This window comes from Coregonus lavaretus (genome assembly GCF_964263955.1).
Source record: "Coregonus lavaretus genome assembly, contig: HAP1_SCAFFOLD_405, whole genome shotgun sequence".
NCBI classification, from domain to species: domain Eukaryota; kingdom Metazoa; phylum Chordata; class Actinopteri; order Salmoniformes; family Salmonidae; genus Coregonus; species Coregonus lavaretus.
The window spans coordinates 243,515-270,853 of NW_028160816.1; the positions used below are offsets into that span (position 1 = coordinate 243,515).

Consider the following 27,339-nt stretch of genomic DNA (forward strand, 5'->3'; position numbering starts at 1 on the left):
CTGCCCCCCCTGAAATATCCTGCTACTGTAGACTAGAGGTCTGCCCCCCTGAAATATCCTGTTACTGTAGATTAGAGGTCTGTACCCCTGAAATATCCTGTTACTGTAGACTAGAGGTCTGCCTCCCCTGAAATATCCTGTTACTGGAGACTAGAGGTCTGCCCCCCCTGAAATATCCTGTTACTGTAGACTAGAGGTTTGTACCCCTGAAATATCCTGATACTGTAGACTAGAGGTCTGTACCCCTGAATTATCATGTTACTGTAGACTAGAGGTCTGTACCCCTGAAATATCCTGTTACTGTAGACTAGAGGTCTGCCCCCCCTGAAATATCATGTTACTGTAGACTAGAGGTCTGCCCCCCATGAAATATCCTGTTACTGTAGTCTAGAGGTCTGTACCCCTGAAATATCCTGTTACTGTAGACTAGAGATCTGTACCCCTGAAATATCCTGTTACTGGAGACTAGAGGTCTGCCCCCCATGAAATATCCTGTTACTGTAGACTAGAGGTCTGTACCCCTGAAATATCCTGTTACTGGAGACTAGAGGTCTGTACCCCTGAAATATCCTGTTACTGTAGACTAGAGGTCTGTACCCCTGAAATATCCTGTTACTGTAGACTAGAGGTCTGTACCCCTGAAATATCCTGTTACTGTAGACTAGAGGTCTTTACCCCTGAAATATCCTGTTACTGTAGACTAGAGGTCTGTACCCCTGAAATATCCTGTTACTGTAGACTAGAGGTATGTACCCCTGAAATATCCTGTTACTGTAGACTAGAGGTCTGCCCCCCCTGAAATATCCTGTTACTGGAGACTAGGGGTCTGCCCCCCATGAAATATCCTGTTACTGGAGACTAGAGGTCTGTACCCCTGAAATATCCTGTTACTGTAGACTAGAGGTCTGTACCCCTGAAATATTCTGTTACTGGAGACTAGAGGTCTGCCCCCCATGACATATCCTGTTACTGTAGACTAGAGGTCTGTACCCATGAAATATCCTGTTACTGTAGACTAGAGGTCTGCCCCCCTGAAATATCCTGTTACTGTAGATTAGAGGTCTGTACCCCTGAAATATCTTGTTACTGTAGACTAGAGGTCTGCCACCCCTGAAATATCCTGTTACTGGAGACTAGAGGTCTGTACCCCTGAAATATCCTGTTACTGTAGACTAGAGGTCTGTACCCCTGAAATATCCTGTTACTGGAGACTATAGAGGTCTGTACCCCTGAAATATCCTGTTACTGGAGACTAGAGGTCTGCCCCCCATGAAATATCCTGTTACTGTAGACTAGAGGTCTGTACCCCTGAAATATCCTGTTACTGTAGACTAGATGTCTGTATCCCTGAAATATCCTGTTACTGTAGACCAGAGGTCTTTACTCCTGAAATATCCTGTTACTGTAGACTAGAGGTCTGTACCCCTGAAATATCCTGTTACTGTAGACTAGAGGTCTGCCCCCCATGAAATATCCTGTTACTGTAGACTAGAGGTCTGTACCCCTGAAATATCCTGTTACTGTAGACTAGATGTCTGCCCCCCCTGAAATATCCTGTTACTCTAGACTAGAGGTCTGCCCCCCTGAAATATCCTGTTACTGTAGACTAGAGGTCTGCCCCCCTGAAATATCCTGTTACTCTAGACTAGAGGTCTGTACCCCTGAAATATCCTGTTACTGTAGACTAGAGGTCTGTACCCCTGAAATATCCTGTTACTGTAGACTAGAGGTATGCCCCCCCTGAAATATCCTGTTACTGTAGATTAGAGGTCTGTACCCCTGAAATATCCTGTTACTGTAGACTAGAGGTCTGCCTCCCCTGAAATATCCTGTTACTGGAGACTAGAGGTCTGCCCCCCCTGAAATATCCTGTTACTGTAGACTAGAGGTTTGTACCCCTGAAATATCCTGATACTGTAGACTAGAGGTCTGTACCCCTGAATTATCATGTTACTGTAGACTAGAGGTCTGTACCCCTGAAATATCCTGTTACTGTAGACTAGAGGTCTGCCCCCCCTGAAATATCATGTTACTGTAGACTAGAGGTCTGCCCCCCATGAAATATCCTGTTACTGTAGACTAGAGGTCTGTACCCCTGAAATATCCTGTTACTGTAGACTAGAGATCTGTACCCCTGAAATATCCTGTTACTGTAGACTAGAGGTCTGTACCCCTGAAATATCCTGTTACTGTAGACTAGAGGTCTGTACCCCTGAAATATCCTGTTACTGTAGACTAGAGGTCTGCCCCCCCTAAAATATCCTGTTACTGTAGACTAGAGGTCTGCCCCCCCTGAAATATCCTGTTACTGTAGACTAGAGGTCTGCCCCCCATGAAATATCCTGTTACTGGAGACTAGACGTCTGTACCCCTGAAATATCCTGTTACTGTAGACTATAGGTCTGCCCCCCCCCCCTGAAATATCCTGTTACTGTAGACTAGAGGTCTGCCCCCCATGAAATATCCTGTTACTGGAGACTGGAGGTCTGTACCCCTGAAATATCCTGTTACTGTAGACTAGAGGTCTGTACCCCTGAAATATCCTGTTACTGTGGACTAGAGGTCTGCCTCCCCTGAAATATCCTGTTACTGGAGACTAGAGGTCTGCCCCCCCTGAAATATCCTGTTACTGTAGACTAGAGGTCTGTACCCCTGAAATATCCTGTTACTGTAGACTAGAGGTCTGTACACCTGAATTATCATGTTACTGTAGACTAGAGGTCTGTACCCCTGAAATATCCTGTTACTGTAGACTAGAGGTCTGCCCCCCCTGAAATATCCTGTTACTGTAGACTAGAGGTCTGTACCCCTGAAATATCCTGATACTGTAGACTAGAGGTCTGCCCCCCCTGAAATATCCTGTTACTGTAGACTAGAGGTCTGTACCCCTGAAATATCCTGTTACTGTAGACTAGAGGTCTGTACCCCTGAAATATCCTGTTACTGTAGACTAGAGGTCTGCCCCCCTGAAATATCCTGTTACTGTAGACTAGAGGTCTGTACCCCTGAAATATCCTGTTACTGTAGACTAGAGGTCTGCCCCCCTGAAATATCCTGTTACTGTAGACTAGAGGTCTGTACCCCTGAAATATCCTGTTACTGTAGACTAGAGGTCTGCCCCCCATGAAATATCCTGATACTGGAGACTAGACGTCTGTACCCCTGAACTATCCTGGTACTGTAGACTAGAGGTCTGCCCCCCCCCCCCCTGAAATATCCTGTTACTGTAGACTAGAGGTCTGCCCCCCATGAAATATCCTGTTACTGTAGACTAGAGGTCTGTACCCCTGAAATATCCTGTTACTGTAGACTAGAGGTCTGCCCCCCCCTGAAATATCCTGTTACTGTAGACTAGAGGTCTGCCCCCCATGAAATATCCTGTTACTGTAGACTAGAGGTCTGTACCCCTGAAATATCCTGTTACTGTAGACTAGAGGTCTGCCCCCCCTGAAATATCCTGTTACTGGAGACTAGAGGTCTGTACCCCTGAAATATCCTGTTACTGTAGACCAGAGGTCTGTACCCCTGAAATATCCTGTTACTGTACACTAGAGGTCTGTACCCCTGAAATATCCTGTTACTGTAGACTAGAGGTCTGTACCCCTGAAATATCCTGTTACTGTAGACTAGAGGTCTGTACCCCTGAAATATCCTGTTACTGTAGACTAGAGGTCTGCCCCCCCCCCCCCTGAAATATCCTGTTACTGTAGACTAGAGGTCTGCCCCCCATGAAATATCCTGTTACTGTAGACTAGAGGTCTGTACCCCTGAAATATCCTGTTACTGTAGACTAGATGTCTGCCCCCCCTGAAATATCCTGTTACTGTAGACTAGAGGTCTGCCCCCCTGAAATATCCTGTTACTGTAGACTAGAGGTCTGCCCCCCTGAAATATCCTGTTACTCTAGACTAGAGGTCTGTACCCCTGAAATATCCTGTTACTGTAGACTAGAGGTCTGTACCCCTGAAATATCCTGTTACTGTAGACTAGAGGTATGCCCCCCCTGAAATATCCTGTTACTGTAGATTAGAGGTCTGTACCCCTGAAATATCCTGTTACTGTAGACTAGAGGTCTGCCTCCCCTGAAATATCCTGTTACTGGAGACTAGAGGTCTGCCCCCCCTGAAATATCCTGTTACTGTAGACTAGAGGTTTGTACCCCTGAAATATCCTGATACTGTAGACTAGAGGTCTGTACCCCTGAATTATCATGTTACTGTAGACTAGAGGTCTGTACCCCTGAAATATCCTGTTACTGTAGACTAGAGGTCTGCCCCCCCTGAAATATCATGTTACTGTAGACTAGAGGTCTGCCCCCCATGAAATATCCTGTTACTGTAGACTAGAGGTCTGTACCCCTGAAATATCCTGTTACTGTAGACTAGAGATCTGTACCCCTGAAATATCCTGTTACTGTAGACTAGAGGTCTGTACCCCTGAAATATCCTGTTACTGTAGACTAGAGGTCTGTACCCCTGAAATATCCTGTTACTGTAGACTAGAGGTCTGCCCCCCCTAAAATATCCTGTTACTGTAGACTAGAGGTCTGCCCCCCCTGAAATATCCTGTTACTGTAGACTAGAGGTCTGCCCCCCATGAAATATCCTGTTACTGGAGACTAGACGTCTGTACCCCTGAAATATCCTGTTACTGTAGACTATAGGTCTGCCCCCCCCCCCCTGAAATATCCTGTTACTGTAGACTAGAGGTCTGCCCCCCATGAAATATCCTGTTACTGGAGACTGGAGGTCTGTACCCCTGAAATATCCTGTTACTGTAGACTAGAGGTCTGTACCCCTGAAATATCCTGTTACTGTGGACTAGAGGTCTGCCTCCCCTGAAATATCCTGTTACTGGAGACTAGAGGTCTGCCCCCCCTGAAATATCCTGTTACTGTAGACTAGAGGTCTGTACCCCTGAAATATCCTGTTACTGTAGACTAGAGGTCTGTACACCTGAATTATCATGTTACTGTAGACTAGAGGTCTGTACCCCTGAAATATCCTGTTACTGTAGACTAGAGGTCTGCCCCCCCTGAAATATCCTGTTACTGTAGACTAGAGGTCTGTACCCCTGAAATATCCTGATACTGTAGACTAGAGGTCTGCCCCCCCTGAAATATCCTGTTACTGTAGACTAGAGGTCTGTACCCCTGAAATATCCTGTTACTGTAGACTAGAGGTCTGTACCCCTGAAATATCCTGTTACTGTAGACTAGAGGTCTGCCCCCCTGAAATATCCTGTTACTGTAGACTAGAGGTCTGTACCCCTGAAATATCCTGTTACTGTAGACTAGAGGTCTGCCCCCCTGAAATATCCTGTTACTGTAGACTAGAGGTCTGTACCCCTGAAATATCCTGTTACTGTAGACTAGAGGTCTGCCCCCCATGAAATATCCTGATACTGGAGACTAGACGTCTGTACCCCTGAACTATCCTGGTACTGTAGACTAGAGGTCTGCCCCCCCCCCCCCTGAAATATCCTGTTACTGTAGACTAGAGGTCTGCCCCCCATGAAATATCCTGTTACTGTAGACTAGAGGTCTGTACCCCTGAAATATCCTGTTACTGTAGACTAGAGGTCTGCCCCCCCCTGAAATATCCTGTTACTGTAGACTAGAGGTCTGCCCCCCATGAAATATCCTGTTACTGTAGACTAGAGGTCTGTACCCCTGAAATATCCTGTTACTGTAGACTAGAGGTCTGCCCCCCCTGAAATATCCTGTTACTGGAGACTAGAGGTCTGTACCCCTGAAATATCCTGTTACTGTAGACCAGAGGTCTGTACCCCTGAAATATCCTGTTACTGTACACTAGAGGTCTGTACCCCTGAAATATCCTGTTACTGTAGACTAGAGGTCTGTACCCCTGAAATATCCTGTTACTGTAGACTAGAGGTCTGTACCCCTGAAATATCCTGTTACTGTAGACTAGAGGTCTGTACCCCTGAAATATCCTGTTACTGTAGACTAGAGGTCTGTACCCCTGAAATATCCTGTTACTGTAGACTAGAGGTCTGCCCCCCCTGAAATATCCTGTTACTGTAGACTAGAGATCTGCCCCCCCTGAAATATCCTTTTACTGTAGACTAGAGGTCTGTACCCCTGAAATATCCTGTTACTGTAGACTAGAGGTCTGCCCCCCATGAAATATCCTGTTACTGTAGACTAGAGGTCTGTACCCCTGAAATATCCTGTTACTGTAGACTAGAGGTCTGTACCCCTGAAATATCCTGTTACTGGAGACTAGAGGTCTGCCCCCCCTTCAAATATCCTGTTACTGTAGACTAGAGGTCTGTACCCCTGAAATATCCTGTTACTGTAGACTAGAGGTCTGTACCCCTGAAATATCCTGTTACTGTAGACTAGAGGTCTGTACCCTTGAAATATCCTATTACTGTAGACTAGAGGTCTGTACCCCTGAAATATCCTGTTACTGGAGACTAGAGGTCTGTACCCCTGAAATATCCTGTTACTGGAGACTAGAGGTCTGTACCCCTGAAATATCCTGTTTCTGTAGACTAGAGGTCTGTACCCCTGAAATATCCTGTTACTGGAGGCTAGAGGTCTGCCCCCCCTGAAATATCCTGTTACTGTAGACTAGAGGTCTGTACCCCCCCCTGAAATATCCTGTTACTGTAGACTAGAGGTCTGTACCCCTGAAATATCCTGTTACTGTAGACTAGAGGTCTGTACCCCTGAAATATCCTGTTACTGTAGACTAGAGGTCTGTACCCCTGAAATATCCTGTTACTATAGACTAGAGGTCTGTACCCCTGAAATATCCTGGTACTGGAGACTAGAGGTCTGTACCCCTGAAATATCCTGTTACTGGAGACTAGAGGTCTGTCCCCCCTGAAATATCCTGTTACTGGAGACTAGAGGTCTGTACCCCTGAAATATCCTGTTACTGTAGACTAGAGGTCTGTACCCCCCCCTGAAATATCCTGTTACTGTAAACTAGAGGTCTGTACCCCTGAAATATCCTGTTACTGTAGACTAGAGGTCTGTACCCCTGAAATATCCTGTTACTGTAGACTAGAGGTCTGTACCCGTGAAATATCCTGTTACTATAGACTAGAGGTCTGTACCCCTGAAATATCCTGGTACTGGAGACTAGAGGTCTGTACCCCTGAAATATCCTGTTACTGGAGACTAGAGGTCTGTACCCCTGAAATATCCTGTTACTGTAGACTAGAGGTCCGTACCCCTGAAATATCCTGTTACTGTAGACTAGAGGTCTGCCCCCCCTGAAATATCATGTTACTGTAGACTAGAGGTCTGCCCCCCCCCCCTGAAATATCCTGTTACTGTAGACTAGAGGTCTGTCCCCCCTGAAATATCCTGTTACTGGAGACTAGAGGTCTGTACCCCTGAAATATCCTGTTACTGTACACTAGAGGTCAGTACCCCTGAAATATCCTGTTACTGTACACTAGAGGTCTGTACCCCTGAAATATCCTGTAACTGTAGACTAGAGGTCTGTACCCCTGAAATATCCTGTTACTGTAGACTAGAGGTCTGTACCCCTGAAATATCCTGTTACTGTAGACTAGAGGTCTGTACCCCTGAAATATCCTGTTACTGTAGACTAGAGGTCTGTACCCCTGAAATATCCTGTTACTGTAGACTAGAGGTCTGCCCCCCCTGAAATATCCTGTTACTGTAGACTAGAGGTCTGTACCCCTGAAATATCCTGTAAGTGTAGACTAGAGGTCTGCCCCCCATGAAATATCCTGTTACTGTAGACTAGAGGTCTGCCCCCCTTGAAATATCCTGTTACTGTAGACTAGAGGTCTGCCCCCCCTGAAATATCCTGTTACTGTAGACTAGAGGTCTGTACGCCTGAAATATCCTGTTACTGTAGACTAGAGGTCTGTACCCCTGAAATATCCTGTTACTGTAGACTAGAGGTCTGCCCCCCCTGAAATACCCTGTTACTGTAGACTAGAGGTCTGCCCCCCCTGAAATATCCTGTTACTGTAGACTAGAGGTCTGCCCCCCCCCCTGAAATATCCTGTTACTGTAGACTAGAGGTCTGTCCCCCCTGAAATATCCTGTTACTGGAGACTAGAGGTCTGTACCCCTGAAATATCCTGTTACTGTAGACTAGAGGTCTGTACCCCCCCCCTGAAATATCCTGTTACTGTAGACTAGAGGTCTGTACCCCTGAAATATCCTGTTACTGTAGACTAGAGGTCTGTACCCCTGAAATATCCTGTTACTGTAGACTAGAGGTCTGCCCCCCCTGAAATATCCTGTTACTGTAGACTAGAGGTCTGTACCCCTGAAATATCCTGTTACTGTAGACTAGAGGTCTGCCCCCCCTGAAATATCCTGTTACTGTAGACTAGAGGTCTGTACCCCTGAAATATCCTGTTACTGTAGACTAGAGGTCTGTACCCCTGAAATATCCTGTTACTGGAGACTAGAGGTCTGTACCCCTGAAATATCCTGTTACTGTAGACAAGAGGTCTGTACCCCTGAAATATCCTGTTACTGGAGACTAGAGGTCTGTACCCCTGAAATATCCTGATACTGTAGACTAGAGGTCTGTCCCCCCTGAAATATCCTGTTACTGGAGACTAGAGGTCTGTACCCCTGAAATATCCTGTTACTGGAGACTAGAGGTCTGTACCCCTGAAATATCCTGTTACTGTAGACTAGAGGTCTGTACCCCCCCCCTGAAATATCCTGTTACTGTAGACTAGAGGTCTGCCCCCCCTGAAATATCCTGTTACTGTAGACTAGAGGTCTGCCCCCCCTGAAATATCCTGTTACTGTAGACTATAGGTCTGCCCCCCCTGAAATATCCTGTTACTGTAGACTAGAGGTCTGCCCCCCCTGAAATATCCTGTTACTGTAGACTAGAGGTCTGTACCCCTGAAATATCCTGTTACTGTAGACTAGAGGTCTGCCCCCCCCCCTGAAATATCCTGTTACTGTAGACTAGAGGTCTGCCCCCCCTGAAATATCCTGTTACTGTAGACTAGAGGTCTGCCCCCCCTGAAATATCCTGTTACTGTAGACTATAGGTCTGCCCCCCCTGAAATATCCTGTTACTGTAGACTAGAGGTCTGCCCCCCCTGAAATATCCTGTTACTGTAGACTAGAGGTCTGTACCCCTGAAATATCCTGTTACTGTAGACTAGAGGTCTGCCCCCCCCCCCTGAAATATCCTGTTACTGTAGACTAGAGGTCTGTACCCCTGAAATATCCTGTTACTGTAGACTAGAGGTCTGCCCCCCCTGAAATATCCTGTTACTGTAGACTAGAGGTCTGCCCCCCCTGAAATATCCTGTTACTGTAGACTAGAGGTCTGCCCCCCCCCTGAAATATCCTGTTACTGTAGACTAGAGGTCTGTACCCCTGAAATATCCTGTTACTGTAGACTAGAGGTCTGCCCCCCCTGAAATATCCTGTTACTGTAGACTAGAGGTCTGTACCCCTGAAATATCCTATTACTGTAGACTATAGGTCTGTACCCCTGAAATATCCTGTTACTGTAGACTAGAGGTCTGTACCCCTGAAATATCCTATTACTGTAGACTATAGGTCTGTACCCCTGAAATATCCTGTTACTGTAGACTAGAGGTCTGTACCCCTGAAATATCCTGTTACTGTAGACTAGAGGTCTGCCCCCCCTGAAATATCCTGTTACTGTAGACTAGAGGTCTGCCCCCCCTGAAATATCCTGTTACTGTAGACTAGAGGTCTGCCACCCCTGAAATATCCTGTTACTGTAGACTATAGGTCTGTACCCCTGAAATATCCTGTTACTGTAGACTAGAGGTCTGTACCCCTGAAATATCCTGTTACTGTAGACTAGAGGTCTGCCCCCCCTGAAATATCCTGTTACTGTAGACTAGAGGTCTGCCCCCCCTGAAATATCCTGTTACTGTAGACTAGAGGTCTGCCCCCCATGAAATATCCTGTTACTGGAGACTAGAGGTCTGTACCCCTGAAATATCCTGTTACTGTGGACTAGAGGTCTGCCTCCCCTGAAATATCCTGTTACTGGAGACTAGAGGTCTGCCCCCCCTGAAATATCCTGTTACTGTAGACTAGAGGTCTGTACCCCTGAAATATCCTGATACTGTAGACTAGAGGTCTGTACACCTGAATTATCATGTTACTGTAGACTAGAGGTCTGTACCCCTGAAATATCCTGTTACTGTAGACTAGAGGTCTGCCCCCCCTGAAATATCCTGTTACTGTAGACTAGAGGTCTGCCCCCCCTGAAATATCCTGTTACTGTAGACTAGAGGTCTGCCCCCCTGAAATATCCTGTTACTGTAGACTAGAGGTCTGTACCCCTGAAATATCCTGTTACTGTAGACTAGAGGTCTGCCCCCCATGAAATATCCTGATACTGGAGACTAGACGTCTGTACCCCTGAAATATCCTGGTACTGTAGACTAGAGGTCTGCCCCCCCCCCCCCCCCTGAAATATCCTGTTACTGTAGACTAGAGGTCTGCCCCCCATGAAATATTCTGTTACTGTAGACTAGAGGTCTGTACCCCTGAAATATCCTGTTACTGTAGACTAGAGGTCTGCCCCCCCCTGAAATATCCTGTTAATGTAGACTAGAGGTCTGCCCCCCATGAAATATCCTGTTACTGTAGACTAGAGGTCTGTACCCCTGAAATATCCTGTTACTGTAGACTAGAGGTCTGCCCCCCCTGAAATATCCTGTTACTGGAGACTAGAGGTCTGTACCCCTGAAATATCCTGTTACTGTAGACCAGAGGTCTGTACCCCTGAAATATCCTGTTACTGTACACTAGAGGTCTGTACCCCTGAAATATCCTGTTACTGTAGACTAGAGGTCTGTACCCCTGAAATATCCTGTTACTGTAGACTAGAGGTCTGTACCCCTGAAATATCCTGTTACTGTAGACTAGAGGTCTGTACCCCTGAAATATCCTGTTACTGTAGACTAGAGGTCTGCCCCCCCTGAAATATCCTGTTACTGTAGACTAGAGGTCTGCCCCCCCTGAAATATCCTTTTACTGTAGACTAGAGGTCTGTACCCCTGAAATATCCTGTTACTGTAGACTAGAGGTCTGCCCCCCATGAAATATCCTGTTACTGTAGACTAGAGGTCTGTACCCCTGAAATATCCTGTTACTGTAGACTAGAGGTCTGTACCCCTGAAATATCCTGTTACTGGAGACTAGAGGTCTGCCCCCCCTTCAAATATCCTGTTACTGTAGACTAGAGGTATGTACCCCTGAAATATCCTGTTACTGTAGACTAGAGGTCTGTACCCCTGAAATATCCTGTTACTGTAGACTAGAGGTCTGTACCCTTGAAATATCCTGTTACTGTAGACTAGAGGTCTGTACCCCTGAAATATCCTGTTACTGGAGACTAGAGGTCTGTACCCCTGAAATATCCTGTTACTGGAGACTAGAGGTCTGTACCCCTGAAATATCCTGTTTCTGTAGACTAGAGGTCTGTACCCCTGAAATATCCTGTTACTGGAGGCTAGAGGTCTGCCCCCCCTGAAATATCCTGTTACTGTAGACTAGAGGTCTGTACCCCCCCCTGAAATATCCTGTTACTGTAGACTAGAGGTCTGTACCCCTGAAATATCCTGTTACTGTAGACTAGAGGTCTGTACCCCTGAAATATCCTGTTACTGTAGACTAGAGGTCTGTACCCCTGAAATATCCTGTTACTATAGACTAGAGGTCTGTACCCCTGAAATATCCTGGTACTGGAGACTAGAGGTCTGCCCCCCCTGAAATATCCTGTTACTGGAGACTAGAGGTCTGTCCCCCCTGAAATATCCTGTTACTGGAGACTAGAGGTCTGTACCCCTGAAATATCCCGTTACTGTAGACTAGAGGTCTGTACCCCCCCCTGAAATATCCTGTTACTGTAGACTAGAGGTCTGTACCCCTGAAATATCCTGTTACTGTAGACTAGAGGTCTGTACCCCTGAAATATCCTGTTACTGTAGACTAGAGGTCTGTACCCCTGAAATATCTTGTTACTATAGACTAGAGGTCTGTACCCCTGAAATATCCTGTTACTGGAGACTAGAGGTCTGTACCCCTGAAATATCCTGTTACTGGAGACTAGAGGTCTGTACCCCTGAAATATCCTGTTACTGTAGACTAGAGGTCCGTACCCCTGAAATATCCTGTTACTGTAGACTAGAGGTCTGCCCCCCCTGAAATATCCTGTTACTGTAGACTAGAGGTCTGCCCCCCCTGAAATATCATGTTACTGTAGACTAGAGGTCTGCCCCCCCCCCCTGAAATATCATGTTACTGTAGACTAGAGGTCTGCCCCCCCCCCTGAAATATCCTGTTACTGTAGACTAGAGGTCTGCCCCCCCTGAAATATCCTGTTACTGTAGACTAGAGGTCTGTACCCCTGAAATATCCTGTTACTGTAGACTAGAGGTCTGCCCCCCATGAAATATCCTGTTACTGTAGACTAGAGGTCTGCCCCCCTTGAAATATCCTGTTACTGTAGACTAGAGGTCTGCCCCCCCTGAAATATCCTGTTACTGTAGACTAGAGGTCTGTACGCCTGAAATATCCTGTTACTGTAGACTAGAGGTCTGTACCCCTGAAATATCCTGTTACTGGAGACTAGAGGTCTGCCCCCCCTGAAATATCCTGTTACTGTAGACTAGAGGTCTGCCCCCCCTGAAATATCCTGTTACTGTAGACTAGAGGTCTGCCCCCCCCCCTGAAATATCCTGTTACTGTAGACTAGAGGTCTGTCCCCCCTGAAATATCCTGTTACTGGAGACTAGAGGTCTGTACCCCTGAAATATCCTGTTACTGTAGACTAGAGGTCTGTACCCCCCCCCTGAAATATCCTGTTACTGTAGACTAGAGGTCTGTACCCCTGAAATATCCTGTTACTGTAGACTAGAGGTCTGTACCCCTGAAATATCCTGTTACTGTAGACTAGAGGTCTGCCCCCCCTGAAATATCCTGTTACTGTAGACTAGAGGTCTGTACCCCTGAAATATCCTGTTACTGTAGACTAGAGGTCTGCCCCCCCTGAAATATCCTGTTACTGTAGACTAGAGGTCTGTACCCCTGAAATATCCTGTTACTGTAGACTAGAGGTCTGTACCCCTGAAATATCCTGTTACTGGAGACTAGAGGTCTGCCCCCCCTGAAATATCCTGTTACTGTAGACTAGAGGTCTGTACCCCTGAAATATCCTGTTACTGTAGACAAGAGGTCTGTACCCCTGAAATATCCTGTTACTGGAGACTAGAGGTCTGTACCCCTGAAATATCCTGTTACTGTAGACTAGAGGTCTGCCCCCCCTGAAATATCCTGTTACTGGAGACTAGAGGTCTGTACCCCTGAAATATCCTGTTACTGGAGACTAGAGGTCTGTACCCCTGAAATATCCTGTTACTGTAGACTAGAGGTCTGTACCCCCCCCTGAAATATCCTGTTACTGTAGACTAGAGGTCTGCCCCCCCTGAAATATCCTGTTACTGTAGACTAGAGGTCTGCCCCCCCTGAAATATCCTGTTACTGTAGACTATAGGTCTGCCCCCCCTGAAATATCCTGTTACTGTAGACTAGAGGTCTGCCCCCCCTGAAATATCCTGTTACTGTAGACTAGAGGTCTGTACCCCTGAAATATCCTGTTACTGTAGACTAGAGGTCTGTACCCCTGAAATATCCTGTTACTGTAGACTAGAGGTCTGCCCCCCCCCTGAAATATCCTGTTACTGTAGACTAGAGGTCTGTACCCCTGAAATATCCTGTTACTGTAGACTAGAGGTCTGTACCCCTGAAATATCCTGTTACTGTAGACTAGAGGTCTGCCCCCCCTGAAATATCCTGTTACTGTAGACTAGAGGTCTGTACCCCTGAAATATCCTGTTACTGTAGACTAGAGGTCTGCCCCCCCCCTGAAATATCCTGTTACTGTAGACTAGAGGTCTGTACCCCTGAAATATCCTGTTACTGTAGACTAGAGGTCTGCCCCCCCTGAAATATCCTGTTACTGTAGACTAGAGGTCTGTACCCCTGAAATATCCTGTTACTGTAGACTATAGGTCTGTACCCCTGAAATATCCTGTTACTGTAGACTAGAGGTCTGTACCCCTGAAATATCCTGTTACTGTAGACTAGAGGTCTGCCCCCCCTGAAATATCCTGTTACTGTAGACTAGAGGTCTGCCCCCCCTGAAATATCCTGTTACTGGAGACTAGAGGTCTGTACCCCTGAAATATCCTGTTACTGTAGACTAGAGGTCTGCCCCCCCCCCTGAAATATCCTGTTACTGTAGACTAGAGGTCTGTACCCCTGAAATATCCTGTTACTGTAGACTAGAGATCTGTACCCCTGAAATATCCTGTTACTGTAGACTAGAGATCTGTACCCCTGAAATATCCTGTTACTGTAGACTAGAGGTCCGTACCCCTGAAATATCCTGTTACTGTAGACTAGAGGTCTGCCCCCCCTGAAATATCCTGTTACTGTAGACTAGAGGTCTGCCCCCCCTGAAATATCATGTTACTGTAGACTAGAGGTCTGCCCCCCCCCTGAAATATCATGTTACTGTAGACTAGAGGTCTGCCCCCCCCCCTGAAATATCCTGTTACTGTAGACTAGAGGTCTGCCCCCCCTGAAATATCCTGTTACTGTAGACTAGAGGTCTGTACCCCTGAAATATCCTGTTACTGTAGACTAGAGGTCTGCCCCCCATGAAATATCCTGTTACTGTAGACTAGAGGTCTGCCCCCCTTGAAATATCCTGTTACTGTAGACTAGAGGTCTGCCCCCCCTGAAATATCCTGTTACTGTAGACTAGAGGTCTGTACGCCTGAAATATCCTGTTACTGTAGACTAGAGGTCTGTACCCCTGAAATATCCTGTTACTGGAGACTAGAGGTCTGCCCCCCCTGAAATATCCTGTTACTGTAGACTAGAGGTCTGCCCCCCCTGAAATATCCTGTTACTGTAGACTAGAGGTCTGCCCCCCCCCCTGAAATATCCTGTTACTGTAGACTAGAGGTCTGTCCCCCCTGAAATATCCTGTTACTGGAGACTAGAGGTCTGTACCCCTGAAATATCCTGTTACTGTAGACTAGAGGTCTGTACCCCCCCCCTGAAATATCCTGTTACTGTAGACTAGAGGTCTGTACCCCTGAAATATCCTGTTACTGTAGACTAGAGGTCTGTACCCCTGAAATATCCTGTTACTGTAGACTAGAGGTCTGCCCCCCCTGAAATATCCTGTTACTGTAGACTAGAGGTCTGTACCCCTGAAATATCCTGTTACTGTAGACTAGAGGTCTGCCCCCCCTGAAATATCCTGTTACTGTAGACTAGAGGTCTGTACCCCTGAAATATCCTGTTACTGTAGACTAGAGGTCTGTACCCCTGAAATATCCTGTTACTGGAGACTAGAGGTCTGCCCCCCCTGAAATATCCTGTTACTGTAGACTAGAGGTCTGTACCCCTGAAATATCCTGTTACTGTAGACAAGAGGTCTGTACCCCTGAAATATCCTGTTACTGGAGACTAGAGGTCTGTACCCCTGAAATATCCTGTTACTGTAGACTAGAGGTCTGCCCCCCCTGAAATATCCTGTTACTGGAGACTAGAGGTCTGTACCCCTGAAATATCCTGTTACTGGAGACTAGAGGTCTGTACCCCTGAAATATCCTGTTACTGTAGACTAGAGGTCTGTACCCCCCCCTGAAATATCCTGTTACTGTAGACTAGAGGTCTGTACCCCCCCCTGAAATATCCTGTTACTGTAGACTAGAGGTCTGCCCCCCCTGAAATATCCTGTTACTGTAGACTAGAGGTCTGCCCCCCCTGAAATATCCTGTTACTGTAGACTATAGGTCTGCCCCCCCTGAAATATCCTGTTACTGTAGACTAGAGGTCTGCCCCCCCTGAAATATCCTGTTACTGTAGACTAGAGGTCTGTACCCCTGAAATATCCTGTTACTGTAGACTAGAGGTCTGTACCCCTGAAATATCCTGTTACTGTAGACTAGAGGTCTGCCCCCCCCTGAAATATCCTGTTACTGTAGACTAGAGGTCTGTACCCCTGAAATATCCTGTTACTGTAGACTAGAGGTCTGTACCCCTGAAATATCCTGTTACTGTAGACTAGAGGTCTGCCCCCCCTGAAATATCCTGTTACTGTAGACTAGAGGTCTGCCCCCCCTGAAATATCCTGTTACTGTAGACTAGAGGTCTGTACCCCTGAAATATCCTGTTACTGTAGACTAGAGGTCTGCCCCCCCCCCCTGAAATATCCTGTTACTGTAGACTAGAGGTCTGTACCCCTGAAATATCCTGTTACTGTAGACTATAGGTCTGTACCCCTGAAATATCCTGTTACTGTAGACTAGAGGTCTGTACCCCTGAAATATCCTGTTACTGTAGACTAGAGGTCTGCCCCCCCTGAAATATCCTGTTACTGTAGACTAGAGGTCTGCCCCCCCTGAAATATCCTGTTACTGGAGACTAGAGGTCTGTACCCCTGAAATATCCTGTTACTGTAGACTAGAGGTCTGCCCCCCCCCCTGAAATATCCTGTTACTGTAGACTAGAGGTCTGTACCCCTGAAATATCCTGTTACTGTAGACTAGAGATCTGTACCCCTGAAATATGCTGTTACTGTAGACTAGAGATCTGTACCCCTGAAATATCCTGTTACTGTAGACTAGAGGTCTGTACCCCTGAAATATCCTGTTACTGTAGACTAGAGGTCTGCCCCCCTGAAATATCCTGTTACTGTAGACTAGAGGTCTGCCCCCCCTGAAATATCCTGTTACTGTAGACTAGAGGTCTGTACCCCTGAAATATCCTGTTACTGGAGACTAGAGGTCTGCCCCCCATGAAATATCCTGTTACTGTAGACTAGAGTTCTGTACCCCTGAAATATCCTGTTACTGTAGACTAGAGGTCTGTACTCCTGAAATATCCTGTTACTGTAGACTAGAGGTCTGCCCCCCTGAAATATCATGTTACTGTAGACTAGAGGTCTGTACCCCTGAAATATCCTGTTACTGTAGACTAGAGGTCTGCCCCCCTGAAATATCCTGTTACTGTAGACTAGAGATCTGTACCCCTGAAATATCCTGTTACTGTAGACTATAGGTCTGCCCCCCCTGAAATATCCTGTTACTGTAGACTAGAGGTCTGCCCCCCTGAAATATCCTGTTACTGTAGACTAGAGGTCTGTACCCCTGAAATATCCTGTTACTGTAGACTAGAGGTCTGTACCCCTGAAATATCCTGTTACTGTAGACTAGAGGTCTGCCCCCTCCCTGAAATATCCTGTTACTGTAGACTAGAGGTCTGTACCCCTGAAATATCCTGTTACTGTAGACTAGAGGTCTGTACCCCTGAAATATCCTGTTACTGTAGACTAGAGGTCTGCCCCCCCTGAAATATCCTGTTACTGTAGACTAGAGGTCTGCCCCCCCTGAAATATCCTGTTACTGTAGACTAGAGGTCTGTACCCCTGAAATATCCTGTTACTGTAGACTAGAGGTCTGCCCCCCCCCCCTGAAATATCCTGTTACTGTAGACTAGAGGTCTGTACCCCTGAAATATCCTGTTACTGTAGACTAGAGGTCTGCCCCCCCTGAAATATCCTGTTACTGTAGACTAGAGGTCTGTACCCCTGAAATATCCTGTTACTGTAGACTATAGGTCTGTACCCCTGAAATATCCTGTTACTGTAGACTAGAGGTCTGTACCCCTGAAATATCCTGTTACTGTAGACTAGAGGTCTGCCCCCCCTGAAATATCCTGTTACTGTAGACTAGAGGTCTGCCCCCCCTGAAATATCCTGTTACTGGAGACTAGAGGTCTGTACCCCTGAAATATCCTGTTACTGTAGACTAGAGGTCTGCCCCCCCCCCTGAAATATCCTGTTACTGTAGACTAGAGGTCTGTACCCCTGAAATATCCTGTTACTGTAGACTAGAGATCTGTACCCCTGAAATATCCTGTTACTGTAGACTAGAGATCTGTACCCCTGAAATATCCTGTTACTGTAGACTAGAGGTCTGTACCCCTGAAATATCCTGTTACTGTAGACTAGAGGTCTGCCCCCCTGAAATATCCTGTTACTGTAGACTAGAGGTCTGCCCCCCCTGAAATATCCTGTTACTGTAGACTAGAGGTCTGTACCCCTGAAATATCCTGTTACTGGAGACTAGAGGTCTGCCCCCCATGAAATATCCTGTTACTGTAGACTAGAGGTCTGTACCCCTGAAATATCCTGTTACTGTAGACTAGAGGTCTGTACCCCTGAAATATCCTGTTACTGTAGACTAGAGGTCTGCCCCCCTGAAATATCCTGTTACTGTAGACTAGAGGTCTGTACCCCTGAAATATCCTGTTACTGTAGACTAGAGGTCTGCCCCCCTGAAATATCCTGTTACTGTAGACTAGAGATCTGTACCCCTGAAATATCCTGTTACTGTAGACTATAGGTCTGCCCCCCCTGAAATATCCTGTTACTGTAGACTAGAGGTCTGTCCCCCCTGAAATATCCTGTTACTGGAGACTAGAGGTCTGTACCCCTGAAATATCCTGTTACTGTAGACTAGAGGTCTGCCCCCCCTGAAATATCCTGTTACTGTAGACTAGAGGTCTGCCCCCCTGAAATATCCTGTTACTGTAGACTAGAGATCTGTACCCCTGAAATATCCTGTTACTGTAGACTATAGGTCTGCCCCCCCTGAAATATCCTGTTACTGTAGACTAGAGGTCTGTCCCCCCTGAAATATCCTGTTACTGGAGACTAGAGGTCTGTACCCCTGAAATATCCTGTTACTATAGACTAGAGGTCTGCCCCCCATGAAATATCCTGTTACTGTAGACTAGAGGTCTGTACCCCTGAAATATCCTGTTACTGTAGACTAGAGGAACCAGAGGTTCTGACTGACCCAGCTTCTGGAAGCTAGCTGTGTTGTCATCTTTTGTCTGTTTGTTTAGCGGAGAACTTTAACTCCTGGAATAGTTCAAGCTTTATCTCTTCCTGTCGTGGGATTGGAACTTTTGTAGCTGACTTCGTTACAGATAAGATACACTTTCACACAGTGACCCATTAGGGGTTGTTTTAAGTGACCAGTTGGTTGGGGTGTAGAGCTACCTATGAGCTTAATGTGGTCCTGTTCATCCAACAGCAGGTTTTCAATCTTCAGGTCCCTGTGAGACAGACACATAGAGGTCAACACAACACAGAACACCAGGGTTTACATATCACCAGGGTTACCATATCACCAGGGTTTACATATCACCAGGGTTTACATATCACCAGGGTTTACATATCACCAGGGTTTCCATATCACCAGGGTTTACATATCACCAGGGTTTACATATCACCAGGGTTTCCATATCACCAGGGTTTCCATATCACCAGGGTTTCCATATCACCAGGGTTTACATATCACCAGGGTTTCCATATCACCAGGGTTTCCATATCACCAGGGTTTCCATATCACCAGGCTTTCCATATCACCAGGGTTTCCATATCACCAGGGTTTCCATATCACCAGGGTTTCCATATCACATTTACATTTTTACATTTACGTCATTTAGCAGACGCTCTTATCCAGAGCGACTTACAGTTAGTGCATACATTATTATTATTATTATTTTATTTTTTATTATTTTTTTCATACTGGCCCCCCGTGGGAATCGAACCCACAACCCTGGTGTTGCAAACGCCATGCTCTACCAACTGAGCTACTTCCCTGCTATCACCAGGGTTTCCATATCATCAGGGTTTCCATATCACCAGGGTTTCCATATCACCAGGGTTTTACATAGGACCTTATCAGCACAGTCACCACACACACACTGTGACCACCTGTCAATGTGTGTCGTGGCAGTTGCTTCCAGTTGCTTCCAGTTGCTTCCAGTTGCTTCCAGTTGCTTCCAGTTGCTTCCAGTTGCTTCCAGTTGAATCCTATTGTCTCTTCTTACCCCCTAGTCTTATATTAATCTTGTTCAACTATGTATGTGTATGTATGTGTGTGTGTGTGTGTGTGTGTGTGTGTGTGTGTGTGTATGTGTATGTGTGTATGTGTGTGTGTGTGTGTGTGTGTGTGTGTGTGTGTGTGTGTGTGTGTGTGTGTGTTCAACTGTATCTACATAGACCATCTCTATATGTTGATGTCTCCATACTACTTTGATTCCCAAGCTAGCCAACAATCAACCTCAGATCTTCCCATATAGAGATTTCTGCTGTAGTTTTTTTTTATTTATGAATGGAAAATGTGTTACATTTGTTCCCCCGATCTGAAATGGGCCACCACTGTGTTGCACTTGACTCGGGCCAAATGTTATCAAAGTCTAAAGTACACTGCTCAAAAAAATAAAGGGAACACTTAAACAACACAATGTAACTCCAAGTCAATCACACTTCTGTGAAATCAAACTGTCCACTTAGGAAGCAACACTGATTGACAATAAATGTCACATGCTGTTGTGCAAATGGAATAGACAACAGGTGGAAATTATAGGCAATTAGCAAGACACCCCCAATAAAGGACTGGTTTTGCAGGTGGTGACCACAGACCACTTCTCAGTTCCTATGCTTCCTGGATGATGTTTTGGTCACTTTTGAATGCTGGCGGTGCTTTCACTCTAGTGGTAGCATGAGACGGAGTCTACAACCCACACAAGTGGCTCAGGTAGTGCAGCTCATCCAGGATGGCACATCAATGCGAGCTGTGGCAAGAAGGTTTGCTGTGTCTGTCAGCGTAGTGTCCAGAGCATGGAGGCACTACCAGGAGACAGGCCAGTACATCAGGAGACGTGGAGGAGGCCGTAGGAGGGCAACAACCCAGCAGCAGGACTGCTACCTCCGCCTTTGTGCAAGGAGGAGCAGGAGGAGCACTGCCAGAGCCCTACAAAATGACCTCCAGCAGGCCACAAATGTGCATGTGTCTGCTCAAACGGTCAGAAACAGACTCCATGAGGGTGGTATGAGCTTACAGCCCAACACCATGCAGGACGTTTGGCATTTGCCAGAGAACACCAAGATTGGCAAATTCGCCACTGGCACCCTGTGCTCTTCACAGATGAAAGCAGGTTCACACTGAGCACATGTGACAGACGTGACAGAGTCTGGAGACGCCGTGGAGAACGTTCTGCTGCCTGCAACATCCTCCAGCATGACCGGTTTGGCGGTGGGTCAGTCATGGTGTGGGGTGGCATTTATTTGGGGGCCGCACAGCCCTCCATGTGCTCGCCAGAGGTAGCCTGACTGCCATTAGGTACCGAGATGAGATCCTCAGACCCCTTGTGAGACCATATGCTGGTGCGGTTGGCCCTGGGTTCCTCCTAATGCAAGACAATGCTAGACCTCATGTGGCTGGAGTGTGTCAGCAGTTCCTGCAAGAGGAAGGAATTGATGCTATGGACTGGCCCGCCCGTTCCTCAGACCTGAATCCAATTGAGCACATCTGGGACCATGTCTCGCTCCATCCACCAACGCCACGTTGCACCACAGACTGTCCAGGAGTTGGCGGATGCTTTAGTCCAGGTCTGGGAGGAGATCCCTCAGGAGACCATCCGCCACCTCATCAGGAGCATGCCCAGGCGTTGTAGGGAGGTCATACAGGCACGTGGAGGCCACACACACTACCGAGCCTCATTTTGACTTGTTTTAAGGACATTACATCAAAGTTGGATCAGCCTGTAGTGTGGTTTTCCACTTTAATTTTGAGGGTGACTCCAAATCCAGACCTCCATGGGTTGATAAATTTGATTTCCATTGATAATTTTTGTGTTAAAAGTATTTAATAAGATTATTTCATTCATTCAGATCTAGGATGTGTTATTTTAGTGTTCCCTTTATTTTTTTGAGCAGTGTATGAATAATATAGTCTTTATAACTCTGGCTTTCCTCCCTATTAGAGTCAATTAGTAAATGGTCTAATTACAGATGGCATATGCTGATACTTTGCTGAAAATCTGTGTGTGTGTATGTATGTGCGCGTATCCGTATGTGTGTGTGTCCATGTGTTTGTGTGCATCTATGTCTCTGTGTGTGTGTGTGTGTGTGTGTGTGCGCACGTGTCCTTATGTGTGTGTGTGTGTGTGTGTGTCCATGTGTTTGTGTGCATCTATGTCTCTCTGTGTGTGTGTGTGTGTGTGTGTGTGTGTGTGTGTGTGTGTGTGTGTGTGTGTGTGTGTGTGCGTGCGTGTGTCCTTATGTGTGTCCTTGTGTGTTTGTGTGCATCTATGTCTCTGTCTGTGTGTGTGTGTGTGTGTGTTTGTGTGCATCTATGTCTCTGTGTGTGTGTGTGTGTGTGTTTGTGTGCATCTATGTCTCTGTGTGTGTGTGTGTGTGTGTGTGTGCGCGTGTCCGTGTGTGTGTGTGTGTGTGTGCACGTGCGTGTCCTTATGTGTGTGTGTGTCCATGTGTTTGTGTGCATCTGTCTCTCTCTGTGCGTATGTGTGTGCGCGTGTCCGTGTCTGTGTGTGTGTGTGCGCGTGTCCGTGTGTGTGTGTGTGTGTGTGTGTGCGCGTGTCCGTGTGTGTGTGTGTGTGTGTGTGTGTGTGTGTGTCTGTCTCTCACCTGTGCACCACTCCGGCCCTGTGTAGATGTTCCACAGCCATCACCAGCTGACGTACATATTTCTGCGTCTCTCTCTCGTCCAGCTTCTTCTTATCGTAGATCCGGTTCATCAGGTTTCCTCCAGGACACAACTCCATCACCAGGTAGTAACTGATGATGACAGATAGATGACAGGACACATCTCCATCACCAGGTAGTAACTGATGATGACAGATAGATGACAGGACACATCTCCATCACCAGGTAGTAACTGATGATGACAGATAGATGACAGGCCATACGGTCAGGTCCATCAGTATTTGGATGGTGACACAATTTGCATCATTTTGTCTCTGTAGGCCGCCACAATGGATTTGAAAGGAAACAATCAAGATGTGCTTTAAGTGTAGACTTTCATCTTTAATTTAAGGGTTTTGTCAAAATGATTGTCTGAACCGTGTAGGAAATACAACCATTTTATACATAGCCACCCAATTTCAGGGTCTCAAAAGTAATTGGACAAACTAAGATAATCAATTAAATTGTGAGTTTTAATACTTGGTTGTAAATCCTTTGCAGTCAATGACTGCCTGAAGTCTGGAACCCACAGGCATCACCTGATGCTGGGTCTGGAACCCACAGGCATCACCAGATGCTGGGTCTGGAACCCATAGGCATCACCAGATGCTGGGTCTGGAACCCACAGGCATCACCAGATGCTGGGTCTGGAACCCACAGGCATCACCAGATGCTGGGTCTGGAACCCACAGGCATCACCAGATGCTGGGTCTGGAACCCACAGGCATCACCAGATGCTGGGTCTGGAACCCACAGGCATCACCAGATGCTGGGTCTGGAACCCACAGGCATCACCTGATGCTGGGTCTGGAACCCATAGGCATCACCAGATGCTGGGTCTGGAACCCACAGGCATCACCAGATGCTGGGTCTGGAACCCATAGGCATCACCAGATGCTGGGTCTGGAACCCACAGGCATCACCAGATGCTGGGTCTGGAACCCACAGGCATCACCAGATGCTGGGTTTGCCTTGCAAAAGTATTCATCCCCCTTGGCGTTTTTCCTATTTTGTTGCATTACAACCTGAAATTTAAATGGATTTTTATTTGGATTTCATGTAATGGACATACACAAAATAGTCCAAATTGGTGAAGTGAAATGAAAAAAATAACTTATTTAAAATTATTCTAAAATATAAATTACAGAAAACTGGTGCGTGCATATGTATTCACCCCCTTTGCTATGAAGCCCCTAAATAAGATCTGGTGCAACCAATTACCTTCAGAAGTCACATAATTAGTTAGATTGCACACAGGTGGACTTTATTTAAGTGTCACGTGATCTGAGTATATATACACCTGTTCTGAAAGGCCCCAGAGTCTGAAACACCACTAAGCAAGGGACACCACCAAGCGAGCGGCACAATGAAGACCAAGGAGCTCTCCAAACAGGTCAGAGACAAAGTTGTGGAGAAGTACAGATCAGGGTTGGGTTTTTAAAAAATATCAGAAACTTTGAACATCCCATGGAGCACCATTAAATCCATTATTAGAAAATGGAAAGAATATGGCACCACAACAAACCTGCCAAGACAGGGCCGCCCACCAATACTCACGGACCAGGCAAGGAGGGCATTAATCAGAGAGGCAACAAAGAGACCAAAGATAACCCTGAAGGAGCTGCAAAGCTCCACAGCGGAGATTGGACTATCTGTCCATAGGACCACTTTAAGCCGTACACTCCACAGAGCTGGGCTTTAGAGAAGAGTGGCCAGAAAAAAGCCATTGCTTAAAGAAAAAAATAAGCAAACACGTTTGGTGTTCGCCAAAAGCCATGTGGGAGACTCCCCAAACATATGGAAGAAGGTACTCTGGTCAGATGAGACTAAAATTGAGCTTTTTTGCCATCAAGGAAAATGCTATATCTGGCTCAAACCCAACACCTCTCATCTCCCCGAGAACACCGTCCCCACAGTGAAGCATGGTGGTGGCAGCATCATGCTGTGGGGATGTTTTTCATCGGCAGGGACTGGGAAACTGGTCAGAATTGAAGGAATGATGGATGGTGCTAAATACAGAGAAATTCTTGCAGGAAACCTGTTTCAGTCTTCCAGAGATTTGAGACTGGGACGAAGGTTCACCTTCCAGCAGGACAATGACCCTAAGCATACTGCTAAAGCAACACTCAAGTTGTTTAAGGGGAAACATTTACATTTCTTGGAATGGCCTAGTCAAAGCCCAGACCTCAATCCAATTAAGAATCTGTGGTATGACTTAAAGATTGCTGTACACCAGCGGAACCCATCCAACTTGAAGGAGCTGGAGCAGTTTTGTCTTGAAGAATGGGCAAAAATCCCAGTGGCTAGATGTGCCAAGCTTATAGAGACATACCCCAAGAGACTTGCAGCTGTAATTGCTGCAAAGGGTGGCTCTACAAAGTATTGACTTTGGGGGGGGGGGTGAATAGTTACGCACGCTCAAGGTTTCTGTTTTTCTGTCTTATTTGTTTCACAAGAAAACATATTTTGCATCTTCAAAGTCGTAGGCATGTAGTGTAAATCAAATGATACAAACCCCCCCAAAAATCAATTTTAATTCCAGGTTGTAAGACAACAAAATAGGAAAAATGTAGTCTATAGTATAGTACCTGTTCTCAGTCTCCAGTATGTCCAGTAGTCTATAGTATAGTATAGTATAGTATAGTATAGTATAGTATAGTATAGTATAGTATAGTATAGTACCTGTTGTCAGTCTCCAGTATGTCCAGTAGTCTATAGTATAGTATAGTATAGTATAGTATAGTATAGTATAGTATAGTATAGTATAGTACCTGTTCTCAGTCTCCAGTATGTCCAGTAGTCTATAGTATAGTATAGTATAATATAGTATAGTATAGTATAGTATAGTATAGTATAGTATAGTATAGTATAGTATAGTATAGTATAGTATAGTACCTGTTGTCAGTTTCCAGTATTTCCAGTAGTCTATAGTATAGTATAGTATAGTATAGTATAGTATAGTATAGTATAGTACCTGTTGTCAGTCTCCAGTATGTCCAGTAGTCTATAGCATAGTATAGTATAGTATAGTATAGTATAGTATAGTATAGTATAGTATAGTATAGTATAGTATAGTATAGTATAGTATAGTATAGTATAGTATAGTACCTGTTGTCAGTCTCCATTATGTCCAGTAGTCTATAGTATAGTATAGTATAGTATAGTATAGTATAGTATAGTATAGTATAGTATAGTATAGTATAGTATAGTATAGTATAGTACCTGTTGTCAGTCTCCAGGATGTCCAGCAGCTGGGTGATGTTGGGGTGTCTGATCATCTGTTGGATGTGACCCTCTCTACGGAGGTTCTTAGTCACATAAGAGTCCTTCTTAGCCTTCCTCTTATCTATCACCTTCACTGCAACCTGGGACAGGGAGGGGGGAACGGGTTGGGGGGTAAGGGGGTGAGGAGAAGAGAGAGAAAAAGTCTAGACTGTCTGATAGACACAGGACAGCCTGTCGCCATCCCCTCCTGTACTGTATATAGTAACCTGTCCTGGTCTGTCTCCATTCCCTCCTGTACTGTATATAGTAACCTGTACTGGTCTGTCTCCATCCCCTCCTGTACTGTATATAGTAACCTGTACTGGTCTGTCTCCATACCCTCCTGTACTGTATATAGTTACCTGTCCTGGTCTGTCTCCATCCCCTCCTGTATATAGTAACCTGTACTGGTCTGTCTCCATACCCTCCTGTACTGTATATAGTAACCTGTACTGGTCTGTCTCCATTCCCTCCTGTACTGTATATAGTAACCTGTCCTGGTCTGTCTCCATTCCCTCCTGTACTGTATATAGTAACCTGTACTGGTCTGTCTCCATTCCCTCCTGTACTGTATATAGTAACCTGTACTGGTCTGTCTCCATTCCCTCCTGTACTGTATATAGTAACCTGTACTGTATATAGTAACCTGTACTGGTCTGTCTCCATGCCCTCCTGTACTGTATATAGCAACCTGTACTGGTCTGTCTCCATACCCTCCTGTACTGTATATAGTAACCTGTACTGGTCTGTCTCCATTCCCTCCTGTACTGTATATAGTAACCTGTACTGGTCTGTCTCCATGCCCTCCTGTACTGTATATAGTAACCTGTACTGGTCTGTCTCCATACCCTCCTGTACTGTATATAGTAACCTGTACTGGTCTGTCTCCATTCCCTCCTGTACTGTATATAGTAACCTGTCCTGGTCTGTCTCCATTCCCTCCTGTACTGTATATAGTAACCTGTCCTGGTCTGTCTCCATTCCCTCCTGTACTGTATATAGTAACCTGTACTGGTCTGTCTCCATCCCTCCTGTACTGTATATAGTAACCTGTACTGGTCTGTCTCCATGCCCTCCTGTATATAGTAACCTGTACTGGTCTGTCTCCATACCCTCCTGTACTGTATATAGTAACCTGTACTGGTCTGTCTCCATCCCCTCCTGTATATAGTAACCTGTACTGGTCTGTCTCCAAACCCCTCCTGTACTGTATATAGTAACCTGTACTGGTCTGTCTCCATTCCCTCCTGTACTGTATATAGTAACCTGTCCTGGTCTGTCTCCATCCCCTCCTGTATATAGTAACCTGTACTGGTCTGTCTCCATGCCCTCCTGTATATAGTAACCTGTACTGGTCTGTCTCCATCCCCTCCTGTATATAGTAACCTGTACTGGTCTGTCTCCAAACCCCTCCTGTACTGTATATAGTAACCTGTACTGGTCTTTCTCCATTCCC

The 27,339-nt window shown here is 46.0% G+C and overlaps 1 pseudogene across 1 annotated transcript in view; it reads right to left on the minus strand.

Moving 5' to 3' along the window:
- The window catches only part of LOC311121422 (hormonally up-regulated neu tumor-associated kinase homolog B-like), a 69,270-nt pseudogene extending 42,830 nt beyond the window's left edge, over window positions 1–26,440 (minus strand). The window contains exons 1-4 of the transcript in view: window positions 26,317–26,440; window positions 25,842–26,136; window positions 22,563–22,712; window positions 19,125–19,180 (exon numbers count right to left, since the gene is read on the minus strand). The product of the transcript in view is annotated as a hormonally up-regulated neu tumor-associated kinase homolog B-like (transcript). The remainder of the gene's footprint in view (window positions 1–19,124; window positions 19,181–22,562; window positions 22,713–25,841; window positions 26,137–26,316) is intronic.
- Window positions 26,441–27,339: the final 899 nt, after the last annotated feature.